Genomic DNA, 12,094 nt, shown 5'->3' on the forward strand with positions numbered 1-12,094 from the left:
CCCCCTTCCCCGGGGCCCCAGCGCGGCCTGGCTCAGACCGCCCGCCCGCGAGGGGCCGGGGTCCGGGGGTGACCCCCGCGGGGGGGAGGGGCGTGTTCCCGGGCGGACCCCGCCCTCTCCTGACCCTCCTAACGCGCCTCCCGCCCCCTCGGAGGCGTCTGCCTTCCCCGTCGGGGATTAGCCGCTTTTCCCAAACCTTCGCCTCCTCCGTCTCTCGGGGGCGCGGCCGGGGGAGGGAGGGAGCGCGCTGAATGCTCCGTTTTCTGCACCAGGACTAGCTGCGCTTTACAAAATTCTCTTTGCTGAAGCATTGTGAGGGGCAGGCGTGGCGCCGTGGGAAAAGCTCCAGGCTCGCACCAGGGACCGGAAGTAAAAAATGACCCCCCGATCCCGGGCAAGTCGCGCAGTCCCGTTTCTCTCAGTTCCTCATCTGTAAAATGGGGTCACACTGGAGATCGACAGGCACCCCCTTCCGTTATCCTCGCCGAGAAAGCCCGTGAACTGCCCGTGAATATCTAGTTACCCGGAGACTTCGTCATGCTTTTGACCTTACATGTGACTGTATATATGTGTATTTGTGTGTATGCTGCTTTTATATTTGTGCCGAAGTAATTTCTAGATTAAAATGTGGGGGGAAGAACTTCCAAGCAAAAATATCCCAAAATAAAATATGCTCAAAATATAAACATTAGGGCGTAGGGGCCACAAGGAGGAAAATTTTCATTATTCTCCAGGACTTCCACTATTTGCGTTAAAAAAAAAAAGTTAAAAACTGTTAATGTCTGTAAGGTGCCATTCATCAAAAGCTGTTGCTTTTAGATCACACGGATTAGCAAACATATTCTCCTGTCTTACCCTGGGCAGTGAGATGTTCCTTGTAACAAAGGGAAAAGAAAGCCGGAGAAAGCAATACTTAGACTATCTGGCAGCATGGACCGTTCCACTTCCCCGGGTTCTCTCCTCTATGAGAGGAGGCGGCACATTGGGCCACCCGCCACCCACTTTTCCAAAAGTATTTAGGCTCCATCTTCATAGTCTTTGTCTTAGGTTACCAAGAGAGACCCAAGAGAGACCACAGTTCGTCCATTTGTCAATTGTTGGCTACCCTAATGAATACATTATTAATTACCCAGAGACTGTCTCTTGGGGTTTTAGTTTGTCTCAGGTGATGTTTCTCTCTGGAATATCCGCACCCAGCTATGATGGAAGCCTGGGGGATAGAGCCTGGTTCCCCCCCATCTCTTCCTCTTCGCATTCCTGGCTGCCCCCGAGTTTCCCAGCCTTTTGTGAGAGAAGCCTTTCCCAGTCCTCAATCTTCGTGCCTTTCCTCCAAGAGAATCTCCACTTTATCCTGGATAGAAAGTTGTTTGCATATTGGCTCTCCCAGCACATTGTGAGCTCGTTGAGAATAGGGGCTGTTTTTTGCCTTTTCATCCCTAGTGCTTGACATAGGACCTGGCACATAGTAGGTGCTAATTTCCCGATTCCTATTTAATGCTTATGACTTGGACGTGGGTCCAGCACCAGAGACAGAGGAGAACCAGGAATGAATAGCAGCACAAAAATCCAGAGAAGGAAGGATGCAGGAGCAAAATAGAAAATATAAAAGGCAAAGTCCATTAAGAGATCACTGATTTAAGGCAATGCTTTCAATTTCTGCCTGATTTCTACTGGTTTTCGATCTAACAGGATGCCCTCACCCCATTGTGCTTGAGTTTTATTGAACCCTAAGCTATCGAGTTAGGTTGCTTGTGGGTTTTGGCTGCCTATTCACTCCACTGAACAACTTCTCTATTTTTAAAGTTTTACATGATCATTGTCTTTGAACACTGGTGCACCCAATTCTTTTTCATAACGACTCCTCCCATTCTCCTTAAGATGCTTGATTTTTCCTTCAAAATGAATTTTATTGTGTCCATTTTATAGAAATCACTTAGCATATTGATTGCTATGAGAAAAAATTTGGAAATGAATTTGGGTATCTGTTAAGGGACAGATCAATTCTCCAAGAGCCTTCACAGCTGTGGATCATAGCATCTGAAGGAGTTGCAGGCCAGCCTTTGCTGACACAGGTGTTTCAGACTGAGATAAATTGGAAGTAGAGGGAGGAGGAGAGAGGTCAGACAGTGCAACTGCCTCTCAATCAGGTCAGGGAACAACAACTGCCTCTCAGTCTCCTTGTGTCATCCTCTCACAAGAGGAGATCCTTTCTGGGTTGGATCTCCAGCAGCCATTGTCAGATGGCTCCCGTGTATTCCAACAGGTATCCTTTTGTTTTTATTATATTAGCATGGCTCAACCATGACCAATTAAGATCTCTGTGGTTATATGTCTTCTTTTATTTCCCAAGTGTTTTCCAGTTTTAGAATTAGAATTTCTATTGTCTTTCTAGTATCTTAGCAGGAAAACTTCCAGATGTTTATACATTCTGTGATAGAGTCGGGAGGCTTCATATTTTCTTATGAAGAGCTCATTTGACAACTTTGAAAGACTTAAGAACCCAGATCAATGGTTCCGGAGAACCAAAGAGATGATGAACTCAAAATGCAGAAATAGGTATTTCTGGTCAAGTCGAATTCGGGGATTTGTTTTGCTTGATCATGAGTGCTTATTACCTAATTCTGTCTTTGTTTAATGGAGGGAAGGTGGGAAGAGGGAGAATGACTGAGCAGTAAATAGAACTGCGCCTCCCTTCCAAAAAAGAGGAAAGATGATTAATGTTAAATGCACAAAAGATCATAAGAGAACACAAGCACAGTTGATTTGATTATATACTTAAAAGGAAAAAAATGCCACATAGAATCAAGATTTCCTATTTAATGTCTTTTCCAACTCTGCTTTGATATGGAAATGCTCACTTTATTTGCTGTTAGTTAAATTCAACATCTAACACATTTATGCATATAATGCTAAAAACAAGGCCACATTTCAAAGATCTGCAAAGAGAAAGGATGTGAGAGCCACAAGTGCATCAGCTTTTCTGGGGAGTCGGGTTGAGAAAAGGGTGAAGCAGGAAGGGGAAGAAAAAGGAATAACGCATGCATATGACGCCCACCAGGATCGGTGTTAAGCATTTTCTCATCATATTTCACCTTCCCAACAACTAGGCAAAGAAGGTGCTACAGGCTGAGGAAACTGCAGCTCCACGGGTTAAGTGACTTGTTGGGGAGACAAAGGCAGAAGGGGAACTCAAGTGTTCTTGTCTCCAGGTCCAGTACCCTCCCCCACCCTCCAGCTGCCTCCCCCTAGAGACAGAGGATAGAGCAGGAGGGAAGGGGGGCGGTGTTTAGAGATAAAACCTGAGGGTGATGGCTCCAGGGGAGGGGGGAGGTAATAAGAGGTAGAGCCTGGGGGTGATAACGCCAGGGAGGGTGTTTAGGGACCAGGCCACTCAGGAGTATTTGTAGGCATCAGGGAAGGAGCAAGGGGATGGGAAGAGACTGAAGATTGGGGAGAGGGGAAGAGCTTGGGGGCAGCCCCCATTCACTTCCATCAACTCATCCTTCCTCTTCTGAATGAAACAGACCCATAAAGAATTGCAAGTGAATTGGATTTAAGAGAGGGAGGGCTGTACAAAATTACCTGCCTCATTCTTTCCTTTAGAGTCATTTGGGTCCAGTGGCGAGATATAGATGGAGACAACTGGAGATGGCCCTGGATGCAGTGGGATACCTTGGCCTTTTCAAGCTAAGGTTTTTAACAGGTCTCAGTTTGACTGAGGCAACATCCATTCAGGTATTAAGACTAGGTAAAAATAAGGCAAAGAATTATTTCTCTTACTTGGTCAAAAAACATCAAAATCAACCTGGTAGGGGAAACCCTCAGGGTTTCTGGCCATTTACACTCAGAGCCATCAAGATTCAAACAAGGACCAAATGAGGCTTGGACTGGGACCTATTGTTGGCTCATCAATGAGAACCAGAGTGATTTGGGTTTATGACATGATCTTTAAAAAGGAAATCTAGCTGATCAACCCTAAGGTATCTTGAGCAATCAAAATTTATATTCCTTTGGGCAGAGCATCATGCCCAGATAAAGAGTATGGTTTCCTTTGTGGGACAGGAGAGGAGAGAGGGAGGGATGGAAGGAAGGAGGAAAGAAGGAAGAGGAAGCTGCATTGTCCAATTGGAACTGGCCCCAATGGGGCAGCTCCTCCTCCTCACAAGTTGTTTGTCCCTCATTCTGAAACCTTGTTTGAATGCAGGTGTTTGCATGTTGTTAGATTGGGAACCCTTTGAGAACAGCGCCTGCTCTTTGCTTTTCTTTGTATCCCCAGAACTTGGCAGGGTGCCTGGCACATAAAGGTCATTTAATAAATGTTGATTAGTCATATTTGAGTCATCCTCTGAGAGCTGGTCAGCTTCATGAGGGCAGGGAGGAAGTGTTAGTCAAACACCTACATTTTAAATGGGAGTTTGGGGAAGACCCAGGACCCAGTGGACCTCTGCCCAACTCTTCGGGGGGCCGGTTACTTTGGACACCCTTGCAATGTCCCTTCTTGTCACTATGTGGCTCTAAACTAGGAGGAGAAGGGCGCTTCAGCCTCTCCAGCGCCAGGGTTCTCCTCCAGCACCGAGGACAGCGTTCTGCACTTAGAGCTGGGCATTTAGGGTTAGGGTCAGGGTTAGAGTCGGGAGTCGGAAGCCAAGAGCGCTGTGCGGAACCCGAAACCCTGGTTATTAGGAGGACACCTCAGCTTCTCCAGTCCCGGGGTTCTCCTGCAGCACCGAGGACAGCGCTCAGCACCTAGCACTGGGCAAGGCCTGTGGCACAGCGCTGAACCCGAAATCCTGGTTATTAGGCGGAAGACACCCCCTGCCCCCTTCTCCAGCTCCGGGGTTCTCCTACAGCACCGAGGACAGCGTTCAGCACCTAGCACTGTGCATGGCCAAGGGCGCTGTGCTGAACCCGAAATCTTGGTTATTAGAGGACACCCCAACTTCTCCAGCCCCAGGGTTCTCCAGCACCGAGGACAGCGTTCTTCACTTAGAGTTGTGCACAACCAAGGGCAAAGCGCTGAATCCGAAATCCTGGTTATTAGGAGGAAGACCCCCCCACTCCCCCTCCCCCCGCTTCTCCAGTCCCGGGGTTCTCCTGCAGCACCGAGGACAGCGCTCAGCACCTAGCACTGGGCAAGGCCAGTGGCATAGGGCTGAACCCGAAGTCCTGGTTATTAGGAGGAAGACCCCCCCCCCCCCCCCCCCCCCCCCTTCTCCAGCCCCGAAGTTCTCCATCAGCACCGAGGACAGCGCTCAGCACCTAGCACTGGGCATGGCCAAGGGCGCTGTGCTGAACCCGAAATCCTGGTTATTAGGAGGAGGACACCCCTCTCCCCCACCTCCTCCAGCTCTGGGATTCTCCTGCAGCACCGAGGACAGCGCTCCGCACCGAGCTGGGCACAACCAAGGGCACAGCGCTGAACCCCAAATCCTGGTTATTATCATTATTTTTTCGGACCACACCTCCAGCTTCAATAGTGTAAGGAGCAAACTCCCGCTCCTGAGATCAATGTGCTGCTCTGAGTTTTAGAGCCATGTGCGGCGGGTAAGTCAGAGGAAGGACTGGAGCCGGATCTTTCTAAGCTGAGACTTGGTGGTGGTTGTTAGCAACGTGGGGAAGGGGCTGTGAGACGAGGGGAAAAACTTAGAGTTTGGGAGGGGAACGAGCAGGGCGGGCAGAGGGAGAAGAGACGGGGTAAAGGACGGTTGGCGCCCCTGATTGGATAATTATCTTCCCCATCTCTCTGGGCCGACCAACGAGCATCTTTTCTCCCCCGGGGCGTGGCCACACCAAGCAAAAGCGCACTGCACAAATGACAGCCTCCTTTCCCCGCCCCTCCCCCCTTCTCCTTTCTCAATCAAGCTCCCAGAGCTCCGCCTCCCCTCTGGACCCAGCCGGGCCACCTCGGGATGCCGGGTTCGGCCCGCTGCAGTGGGAGGGGGTGGGGGTGGGGAGACAGAGGCCAGATGGTTGGAACCGACAGGTCCTGATAGAGTTGAAGGCGAGACTGGCGAGAGGGGGAGTGGATGTGGGACAAGCGAGACTAAGTGGAAGTGACATCCATCCACCAACTCTTTCACCCGCTCCTCCAGTCAGGTCCTGTCCCGGTTTCCCTGGTAACCACACCGAGACGGGAAGAGGTTTCTGGGAAGTGTAGTGCGTCGGCTGTGCGCACATCCTCCTCAGAGCTCTAGTGGCTAGATGTCAGCTGGTCCGGACTTCTGAGGTGCCCTTCACTTTCTTCCCACCCAGCCAATTTTTTTAATGGAAAAAATCACATGCAAATATAATTTTTTAACATTTTGGGGGGGGGTTATTATTTTATTTTCAAAACATGTGCATAGATAATTTTCAACATTCACTTTTGCAAAACCTTGGGTTCCAAATTTTTCCCTCCCTTGCCCCACTCCTTCCCCCAGATGGCAAGTAATCCAATATATATTAAACATGTGCAATTCTTCTATATGTATTTCCATAATTATCACGATGCACAAGAAAAATCAGATCAAAAAGGGAAAAATGAGAAAACAAGATGCAAGCAAACAACAAAAAGAGTGAAAATACTATGTTCCCGCAGTCCTCTCTCGGGGTGCAAATGGCTCTCTTCATCACAAGACCACTGGAACTGGCCTGAATCACCTCATTGTTGCAAAGAGCCATAACATTTAATTTTTGAACGATTTTGAATTCCAATTTTTTTCTCTCTCCTTCCATTTATATCCTCCTCCCCAAGACAGCAATCAATCTGATATAGGTTATGCATGTACAATCAGGTAGAATATATTTCCTCATTAGTTATATTGTGAAAGAAGAAAACAGAACAAAAGGGAAAAAACCAAAGTGAAAATAGACTACTTTGACATGTGTTTGGAGACCATCAGATATATTTTTGGATGTGAATGGCATTTTCCATGATCAATCTTTTTTTTTTTTTTTTTTTTTTTCTGAAATGGGACTATTTAAGCAATTTACTTCCTCCTTTGTTAATCTGGGAAGCCTATATTTTTGGAGGTAGTCATCCATTTCGCTTAGGTTATCAAATTTATTGGCATAAAGTTGGGATAGACTTCACTGTCTATAGTACCCTTTAGCAAGATATAGTTTCCTTCCTTATCTCTTTTAATTAGATCAATTTTTGCTTTTGCTTGATCTGAGATAGGGATGGCTACCCCTGCTTTTTTGATTTCACCTGAAGCATAATAGATTCTGCTCCAGCCTTTTACCTTTACTCTGTATGTATCTCCCTGTTTTAAATGTGTTTCCTGTAAACAATATAAGGTAGGGTTCTGACTTTTGATCCAGTCTGCTATCTGCCTCCACTTTATGGGAGAGTTCATCCCATTCACATTTACGGTTAAAATGACTAATTCTGTATTTCCTGCCATCCTAATATTCCCAGATTATGCATTTCTTTTTCTTGCCCTCCTTCTCCCCTTCCCTAGTGTTAAACTTATTAGTCCCCCTTGCTTCACACAGCTCTCCCTCTTTAGTATCCCTTCCTCCTCCCTTTAAATCCCTTCCCCTTTCTTGTACCCTTCTCTTATTACTCTTTTTCCTTTTCCCTTTTCCTCTCCCACTTTTTAATGGGAGAGAAGATTCTCTGTAAAACAAATATGTTAATTATTTCGTCTTTGAGCTGACTCTGATGAGAGTAGGATTCACAAATGTTCCTCCCCCTCTCTAAGTTCCCTCAGATATGATGGGTTTCCTTTGCGTCATCATCGCATGTAGTTTCCCTCTTTTTATCTCCCCTTTTCCCTTTTTCTGACACTATCCCCTTTCCATTTCTACTTCCTTTTTTATGTTGTATCAGTAAAATCAAATTATACATGTATATCCACAACAGAAATACAGTTCTCAAGAGTTCCTTTTATCTTTTTCTACTTCTCTTGAGTCCTGTTGTTGGAGATCAAATTTTTTGTTTGTCTGTTTTTTTCCTTAGAAACAGATGGAATTCCTCTGTTTTATTAAATGTCCATCTCCTTTCATGGAAAAAATGCTCAGCTTAGCTGGGTAGTTTATTCTTGGCTGCATTCCAAGTTCTTTTGCCTTTCGGAATATCAGATTCCAGGCCCCTTTGATCCTTTAATGTGGAGGCAGCCAGATCTTGCATGACCCTTATTGTGGCACCTCGGTATTTGAATTGTTTTTTCCTGGTTGCTTGTAATATTGTTTCTTTAGTCTGAAAATTCTGAAATTTGGCCACAATATTCCTTGGGTTTTTTATTTTAGGATCTTTTTCAGAAGATGTTCGATGAATTCTTTCAACGCCTATTTTACCTTCCGGTTCTATTACTTCTGGGCAGTTCTCTTTGGTGATTTCCTGTAAAATAGTATCTAGGCTCTTTTTTTTCATCATAATTTTTGGATAGTCCAATGATTCTCAGGTTATCTCTCCTAGATCTATTTTCCAGGTCTGTTGTTTTTCCAAGTAAGTATTTGACATTTTTTCCCAATTTTTCATTTTTTTTGGTTTTTGCTTGACCATTGATGTCTCAATGAATCAGTCATTTCTATTTGTTCAGTTCTGAATTTTAGTGAGTTATTTTCTTCATTAGCTTTTTTTACTTCTTTTTGTATATGTTCAATTGAGTTTTTAAATGAGTTGTTTTGCTCTATGGAATTTTTTTCCATTTCACTAAATTTTTTTTTAGTGAGTTATTTTCTTTTTCCAATTCACAAATTCTGGGTCCCTACACTTCTTGGGAGTTTTTTTTACCTTTTCCTATTCACATTTCAGGAAGTTGTTGCTCTCTTGCATAGCTTCTCTTTCCTTTCCCCATTTTTCTTCTAGTTCTCTTTTAAGGTTTTTAATAGTCTCTTCTAGGAGAGCCTTTTGTGTTGGGAACCAACAATTGTCTGGAGACTATCTGCTATTAGTCTCTTCGGGGTTGAAAAGCTGTTCTCTTTATAGAAACTATCAATCGTCCTTTTGATTTTTTTACTCATTTTTTTTTAAAGCTTGTAGGGTCTGCCTTCAGGGCCAGGACGTTACCAGCTTCCTCTGCAGAGCAGTGATAGGTGCATGGACGGGTAGCTGTCTTGCCAGCCGGCTACAAAAAGCAGCGAGGTATTGGAGTGCTCTGGGAAAGAGTTCCCCACCGGGAAGTAACTCAGGCCTGCAGGGCCAGAGCTGGGAAAGTGCCCTGCAAAGAACCCCTGTTGTGTGGGATAACGACTGCCCTGGGGCTAGATGCTGAGCAGTGACAGTTTCACTACCCCAAGCCAAATCCTGCCCTGGGGCTGGGGTATTAGCAGCTGAGCAGTGAATGGCCCTGCAGGGACTGGAAGCGTTTTTGCCCCGAAGCACAGTCCTGCTGAGGAAGTTCTATTGCCCCAGGCCGAGCCCCGATGTCTGCCAATTAAGGCTGCCCAGGCTGTGCCCCCCCTGTTGTGCAGATCTGTAACTACCCCTCCCTCCCCCCAAAAGGCCCGAACTGCAGGATGTAGCTACAGGGCTGTGTTACAGTCTGCCTGAGTCACTTCCGGGTTTGAATAGTTACAGCCAGATCTTGTTAGGTTCTGGCGTTTTTTTAGAGTACCCTCTGTTTTAGGCTTTAATTTCTCTGCCAGTTTACTGCTTTGTAATCAAGGCAGAGCAGTTAGCCTATAGCAAAGTGGTCTCTGTAACTTCTCTAGCCATAGAGATCACCCCTGCCCCTGGTCTGCTCAGGACACTAGTCTCTCACTACCTGCACTAGTCTGTTCCTGGCCCCTTGGGACAGACCTCTCCTGGCGATCTTCCAGATTATCTTCGCCTGGTAAATTGTGTGCTTCTAATCTTCGTGAATTTAAGCAGTGAAGAGCTATTTTTGAGGCTGAATTAAATAGTTGGTTGAGGGGATGAGAGGAGCTTAGAAAGTCGGGTTTGCCTTCTCCACCATCTTGGCTCTGCCCTCCCTCCCCCCATGATCAATCTTTTAGAAATGTCTTGGATCACTGTATTGCTGAAAAGAGCTAAGTCAATCAGATCTTACTGTTGTTATGTAAAATGTTCCATTTTTTGTCCAGTGTGGGAAATCTTGAGTTCACTGTTTGAACTTAGCCCTTTGTGGCTGAGAAACCAGATCTGTTACTTCAGGACCTACATTATACTGACCAGAAACTTTCCCTCATAGGGCCAGTATGCTAAAAGATTTTGAGGAGAATGTGTTAATATTAGGGTTAGAATATGTCAAAGATAGGTCTGTTCCAATGAGATAATGCATTTCTCTGCAATCTTATCAGAATATCTTGGTGGGAGCAAGATATTTTCAAGATATTTGAGTCCTTTAAGATAGAATCATCTTTTTATTGACGAAAACATAACCCAGGAGTTTATCTTCATTAACACTTTCTTTGAGCTCCGTGGCTACTTTTTTGAGGAAGATGTTTTCCCCAAACTCACAGTACACTTCTTCACAATTTTCCCCTGTGATACTTGCCCAGAAATATGGACTACTCAAAGTGTTTCATTCACAATATAGAAAGTCAGTTGTTTGTACAATAAAATAAGAATCTTAATCCAAAGACTTATAGTGAAGTACAAATCATATGAAATACCAACATTCTCTTAAATACTAAATGACAAACATTAGTCACTTGTACTGCAATAAATCTGGGAAGGAATATAAAGGCAGCTTGAACAAAGCTTCTTAGAAAGAATGGAGGATCAGCATAATTTCTTTAACCCAGTCCTTTCCCACACAGCTTCTGGAGCTATTGTTTTAAATAGTAGTGTCTATTTGGCAAAATTATTCATACTTAGAAAGGTGAGGAAACCTAGACTTCAGGAATAGCATCTTTGTGGCTGAAACACAAAGTACTCCTAGCCACAGACTGAGACATTATTACCAGCAATTTTAGGAGGAACTGGAATATGGAAGATCTAAGTTTTAACTTCCAGTTTTTATCTTAAATCTGACCCCTCAGTGCCCTTCTAAAAGGGTGAGAATAATTGAAAGTAAATATAACTGAAATTAGAAAGGCAGATAGTACCAGAGAATGGATCTTAATGTCCATTTAGATAATAGACTTTTTATTCCATTATCCTAGGTGTAGCAGTAAACACTTCACTTTACTGCTATTTTCATAATCCTATACCTCTTTATTTACAAAAAAATTCTCAATCCGTTTTCAGAACTGATTTCCTTTATTGGATCTCTCCCTTGTAAATTAGCACACATTTTCTCATGCAATTGAAATCAACAGTAAATCTTACACTTTTCCCTGATTGAAATAGAAACTTCAAGGTTTATAGATAGTTTCTCATTTTGTCAAGTACCATGTTTCCAATTTGGTTTCTTAACGGTTTGTAAATGCATGGTCTATTTAATTTCTTCTAGGTGTATTTGCTTCATGGTAATTAAATTCTCACATCATTCTTAGAAGACCACTATTACCCACTTTAACAAAATGATACTTTTGTGTTTTTCCAAACTAGTTATTTTCATTTTTACAAATCTTCCCCCCCCCCCCCCCCGAGATGGAGGCCTATGCTAGACAGTTCCCAAGCAGCCACTAAGGCTCTGGAATATCAAATTGCAAAACTATACCTCCCCTTTACTTTTGGAATCATTAGAGACAAAAGTTTTAGACTGATTTCAGTTCCATTTAAAATAAAATGTTTCACTCTCCAGGGAAAGAAGAAAGTGAAGAATCTGAGTGCTGTTTGTATGGAAATTTCACAGTGTTTCTACTTTGAACAATCTTAGAACTGCACTAAAACCCATAAACTATTTCAGATGTATAAAACAACAAAAATCACCCTCCCATCATAACTTGGAAAAATATATTGAACAGATTACTCTTCAGTCACAAATTTAACCTTGAATTAGTTTGCAATGCCATTGATTTCTGCAAATGGGGAAAAGATCTTTCTTTTCATCAGTATCTCTCTCTGCATTTCCAGCTAGTCCATAATTAGCAACATAGGGATGAGATTACCTTTTGACAACTTTGAAACTTTTAACAGAAAAATTCTTTACTTGTTTTCCTTTAGCTGGATTTACACAGGTCACACAATGCAGCTAATGCTGACAGTATACATTACATAAAGCAAAACCGTATTCACTCATTAAAAATCTATAGTATATGATCTATAGTAAATATATGT

The 12,094-nt window shown here is 44.0% G+C and overlaps 1 protein-coding gene across 1 annotated transcript in view; it reads right to left on the reverse strand.

Moving 5' to 3' along the window:
- Nucleotides 1–12,094, reverse strand: part of LOC100928103 (vomeronasal type-2 receptor 26-like) — a 441,302-nt gene that overhangs the window by 275,813 nt on the left and 153,395 nt on the right.

The sequence above is a fragment of the Sarcophilus harrisii genome, chromosome 1 (assembly GCF_902635505.1).
Source record: "Sarcophilus harrisii chromosome 1, mSarHar1.11, whole genome shotgun sequence".
NCBI classification, from domain to species: Eukaryota; Metazoa; Chordata; class Mammalia; order Dasyuromorphia; family Dasyuridae; genus Sarcophilus; species Sarcophilus harrisii.